Below are 5,633 nucleotides of genomic sequence, written 5' to 3' on the forward strand. Positions count from 1 at the left end.
TGCTCAGCCATGGCACCTTCTCAAACTGGAGAGAGGTGACAAGTGGGATGCTGCAGGGTTCAGTCCTAGGCCCAATGCTCTTCAACATCTTTATTAATGATTTAGGTGAGGAAGTACAAGGAAAGATAATTACGTTTGCAAATGACACAAAGCTGGGTGAAATACCAAATCCCCTGGAAGACAGAGATAAAACAGAGGGTGATCGCAATTGCCAAGTCCTCTGCTTAGGAATAAGAAACCAAATGCATTGTTACAAAATTGAGAATACTTGGCTCAATAATACTGCCAATGAGAAGAATCTTGGGGTTGTTGTCATCATGAGTGTGAGCCAACAATGTGATGCAGCTGCAAACATGACAAATGCTATTTTGGGCTGTATTAACAGAAGTATTACTTGAAAAGTTAAGGAGCTCCTCAGGTTTTTAGAAAGTTTCGAGCTCTGGGATAGATCGCTGCACTGTCTGATGGATTAGGGCATGGTGGACAGACAACAAGAAGGGGGTGACTATCAGAATGGCAGCTGTTGACCAGCGGAGTGCCCCAGGGCTCAAGTTCTGGGACCAGTTCTCTTCAGCCTTTTTATCCATGACCTGGAGGAGGGGATAACCTCCTGACTAAATTCATGGATGATAACAAAGTGGGGGTGGTGACCACAAATGAGGAGCAGGTGATCCAGATCCAGAAGGATCTGGACAGGCTGTTGAAGTGGGCAGAAGACAACAGGATGGTGTTCAATGTGGATAAGTGCAACATCTTGCATTTGGGGCACAGGAATAGGTGTCACAGGTGCAGGATGGGGGACAAGTGGATGGAGAACAGCACTTGTGAAAAGAATCTTGGGGTACTTGTCAACAGCAGGATGGCAGTGTGATGCAGCAGTTAAGAAATGCCACCCTTGGATGTAGAGCCAGAAGCATGACTTCCAGATCTAGGGAGGTGATACTGCTGCAGGTGTGCCCAAAACTGAGGTACTGCATCCAGTTCTGGGCTTCACATTATAGCTAGGTACAGGGCAGGGTCACAAGAATGGTAGCCAGGTTGGGAGGGATGACATATGAGGAGAGATTGAGGGAACTGGGTCTTCCTGGAGGAGAGGAGGGGCTCTTTCAGTGACTTACATGCATGTGAGGGGATGCCATGTGGAGGAGAGCCATGACCTGTTCTTCCCTGCAGTGGTGGGAATGGGGCAAAGTTCAAGCAACCAGCTTCAGGTTGGATGTCAGGAAGTACTTCCTGATGGTTAGGACCCCTATGGAATGGGCTCCCAAGGGTTGAGGCCCCATCAATGAGGGTGTTCAAGCAGAGATTGGACAACCACATGTCCATGAGTGGAGCCAGCTAGAACGGAGGGTCAGACTAGATGACCCAGGAGGACCCCTTCTGACTTGCTTTGTTCCTATGTTTCAAAAGGCATGAAATATTAGTTCCCCTATATTCAGCATTAGTCAGACCTCAACTGGAGTACTGTATCCCGTTCTGGGCACCTAAGTTTTAAAAAGATGCAGAAAAGCTAGAAAGGCTATAGAGGAGGGCAGCAAGGATAATTCAGGGACTGGAGGCAAAAGTCCTTTGAGGAAAGATTGAGAGAACTAGGCAAGTTCAGTCTTAAGAAAAGAAGACCAAGGGGAGATAGAATAGTACTCTATCCTAATTAATTTAATTAATTAAATTAATAATTTTAAGTTGATTATTTTGTCCACAGCTTTTCCATGACCTATTAAACAAGTTATCAAGTAAAAAATTGAAATACAATTATTCTGGCAGGACTTACTCTTGACATAGTCATGCTGTCTTCCAGTCATCACTGAATTAGTATCAAGGTGCCTAAAGACTGAGTACTTTATAATCTGCTCTAGAATCTGTTTTCCAAATAAAGCACCCCACAGCTTTGGAGTAGTTCACAATAAGCTCTTTCAGCAATTCAGTCTTACTGTTACCACTGTTTGTTTATATAATAACAGTTTAATAGGTCCTCAGTATTTACTTTGTATTTGTTTCATAGGACTTTCAGGGTGGATTGGTGAACGAGGTGTACCTGGGGATCCAGGCATTCCTGGGTTGACAGGTGAAAAAGGAGATCTCGGCCCCACTGGACTTCCAGGAGGAAAAGGTAAGTTAAATCATCTCATTTTAGTTTTTAGTATATTATTATTCTGCTATTTTGAGCTTAAAGAGGAATGTTCTGCACATGAGTCTATTTACAATAAATGCTAAAAATGTTTTCTATGATGTTCCAGTACACAAGCCTTTAAATCCAAGCTCCATGTTATAATGGAACAGTAGATATGCATTTCTTTTCAATTACAGCCACAGGAAAAGGATCAGGTCCATGGCAGGAAGCATGGTTAATATTTTTCTCCTGCACTGCTTTCCCAGTGACATATATGCACTGCACACACCTTGCTTCTAAGCTGCTATTTGTCCTGGTAACAAAAATGTATAGGTGCACAGAACTGCAGAAGCTGCTTGAACCTTGCAAAGAGAATGCCAGAAAAGCACTGACCAAGCAATCTGACTACCAAGCGAGTGCTAGGCATTTATTCAACATGACAAACAGACTACAAAGCAGAGGTCAAGTCTGAGAGCCCAAGCATTAGGCTATCTTATTTGCTGCTTGCATATATTACCTTATAGAATTTATATATGTAAGGCCAAATATGTTAGATTTATTGATTACTACGAATACATTGATTAGAAGTCTTCACAAGCAGGATTGAGACTACCAGAAAAAATGGTAAGGGGGTGGGGTTGATGAAACACTTTTGGGGATGATGAAGTTGCAACCACTCAGCAATCTTCTTCAGACAAGCAGCCAGCGTAGTTCTTTCTGAGCCAGCATTGAGAGTCCAGGGGCTTGGCTTTGGGTTTTTGAAACCCTATGCCCTTCCGGACAATGTCAGGAGGCAACTGAATTGCATCCCAGGTTTATGAATACTTTAAGTTTGGCAACTTTTGCAGGTGCTCCTGGCTTTAGAGGAATCACTGGGTTGCATGGTTTGGCAGGTGCTAAAGGCTCAGTAGGATCATCAGGTATGTACCAATTATCTGCTGTTACTGAGATGGGTTAACTTTCACTGCTGACCACTGATTTTCACATCTAAATATTTCTAGATTTTGTGACCATACTGTTGGATAATTACAGAGATGCCATTTCCAAATCTAGGGAAAACTATAGTGTTCTAAGTTATTGCTGTTTGTTTATTTATATCTTGTAAGATTTGTTTCCTCTCGCAAGAATTTCAGGGTGGCTTACACAGTCTCTTCCTCCTCACCATTCAAACTAATCTCTTCCACAACAGGTCCAGATGGATATGGCCCACCAGGTTTTCTAGGTATTTGGGGTGACAAAGGTACAGTAGGAGATCCAAGTCCCATGGAAGGCAGTAGAGGACCTCCAGGTCAGAAAGGAGAAAGAGGAGATCCAGGTTTGTTTATTCACAAGTTTCACACATGGCACCATGGCTTTCTCCTCTCCAAAGTTAACAAAATACCCCTAACCAGAAAACACTTGCCAGATTATAGGTTTAAATTAAGGAAGTAGAATTATAGGATGGAACAGGCATATTCACATGCACTCTTGTGCTTACATGTCAGGATGCATGAAGTGCCCCTGAGGCATATGTGTAAATAAACACAGCTCAGCACCTGCTTCAAAGCAAGGCATTCTACTCTGTAGCCTTGGACAGCTCAGTCCATTAAATGTGAATTACCATGCCATTTCATTTTATTAACCATGCTCCTGTACTACTCTGAATTATTATTATTTTGACTGTATTGTTTTTCAAATATTTTAAATTTGATTTTAATTCTGATTTTAATAGTTTTATGGGAATAGCTTTTAATATTTAGTAGTATACAATTGTACAGTTAAGTAATACAAAACACAGCATATTTTATATGTGTCTGAATCACAAAATGCAAAATGTTAAACATAAAAGAATTAGAACTATATCAAATCTATGTGATGATGTTTGTGGGGTACTAATATTTCATTTTTTGTTGTTTGTTTCCCTTTTCTGTTTTAAACCTTTCATTTTAAAAAAGAGATTGAGGAAAATGCTCTGAGCCATCACAAAACTCTAAGTTGAAAATACCACATTTGATTTCAAAAATACTGCCACCCCACCCCCACACAAATAGAGTCAGGGATACAGGTAGAATAAGCCATCAAACAAGGGGTACAAGCTGACTGTATATAATAGGGCAGAACCCAGTCATAAGTAGTACCCGACAGACCATTGGGAAAACATGACTTCTTTATGAGAGCTTCAGCTATGAGCGGTATAGAAATGTTAATTTTAAAAATCTGATGCTTGCTGGCTTTTCAATCTGATTTCATTCGCTTTTCATTGGCTGTGCAACTTAGTTCCACAGTAGTTAGGCAACAAAACTGAGACACACACAATAGTAAGCGAGGGGAGGGGAACATTCTTTTGTGACCCCAATACTGACTTCACTCAAGTGAGCTTTTATAGCAATTCACAAAAAGGCTGTTTGCTACACAAAAATACTGGTCTGTTTATACGTCTACATTATTGTACCTGTATTAACTAAGTTACTGCACCACTTATATTATGTTGGCTTCTCTGACACAGTTACAGAATGCCACCTCCTTCTGTTTTTCTCAATTAGATAAGACTATAGCAAGGGTAGGCAATGAGGTATCCATTTGCACCAATGAGCTCCTGCACACCTTTATTTCTATTCACTAAAGTACCCAATCACCTTTTGAGGTTAATTAGTCACTTTTTATGGCAGTTAGGTCTACAATAAAACCTTGGATTGTGAGCATAATTCCTTCCAGAAGCGTTGTAATCCAAAGCACTCGTATATCAAAGCAAGTTTCCCCATAAGGTTCAATGTAAATAAGCTTAATCCATTCTGTAACTTTTTTTTAAAAAAACACAAAAATTTGAAGCAGACTTGCTGGGGGAGAGGGAGACAGGTGTGATTGCAGGCACATTCGGCGGGGGGAGATGGGCCTGCTGGGAAGGAGGCGGGTGCAATCGGGGTGGGGGAGGCGGACGCACTGGGGAGGGAGGCAGGCGTGATCATGGGTGAGCTCGGGGGGAGTGGGCACGCTGGGGGGAGGCGGGCGTGATCTTGGAGGCGGGGAGGCGGGCGCGATCATGGCGCACGCTCGGGAGTGGGAGACAATGCTGTACTCACACCCGCAACAAGAGAGAAAAGAACCGGCACTCAGTTGTGACATGAGGCTCAGCAGGCAAAGCACGCGTAATACTGCAAGATAATCTGCACAACATCACTCGTTTATCAAGTTAAAATTTAGAAAAACTTTTTGCTCGTTTTGCAAAACACTCGCAGACCAAGATACTCGCAATCCAAGGTTTTAATGTACTTTAGAGCGAACTGAAGGCCTTCAGCCATGGTTATCTCCATTTCCAGTTAATGCCTATGGACACTATTATTTATTTATTTATTAAAACATTTTTATGCCGCCCCATTCACCGAAGCCTCAGGGCGGCTTACAACAAATAAGTTAAATAACATTTTAAAATATATACATTAAAATAAATTACGAATATACAATATAAAATAAGCCGCCCTGGCCAGAAAAATTCAATAATATTAACATTTAAAATGCTGCTTGAATAAAAAGGTCTTCACCTGGC

The 5,633-nt window shown here is 41.7% G+C and overlaps 1 long non-coding RNA gene across 1 annotated transcript; it reads left to right on the top strand.

The window, feature by feature from the left end:
* The first annotated feature begins 1,294 nt into the window (after positions 1-1,294).
* Positions 1,295-4,877, top strand: LOC123034995. Its single transcript, XR_006416875.1, has 3 exons — positions 1,295-2,110; positions 2,959-3,030; positions 3,300-4,877. It is a non-coding gene; the product is annotated as an uncharacterized LOC123034995 (long non-coding RNA).
* Positions 4,878-5,633: the final 756 nt, after the last annotated feature.

Source organism: Varanus komodoensis, unplaced genomic scaffold (assembly GCF_004798865.1).
Source record: "Varanus komodoensis strain SLA01 unplaced genomic scaffold, ASM479886v1 scaffold740, whole genome shotgun sequence".
Lineage (NCBI taxonomy): Eukaryota > Metazoa > Chordata > Lepidosauria > Squamata > Varanidae > Varanus > Varanus komodoensis.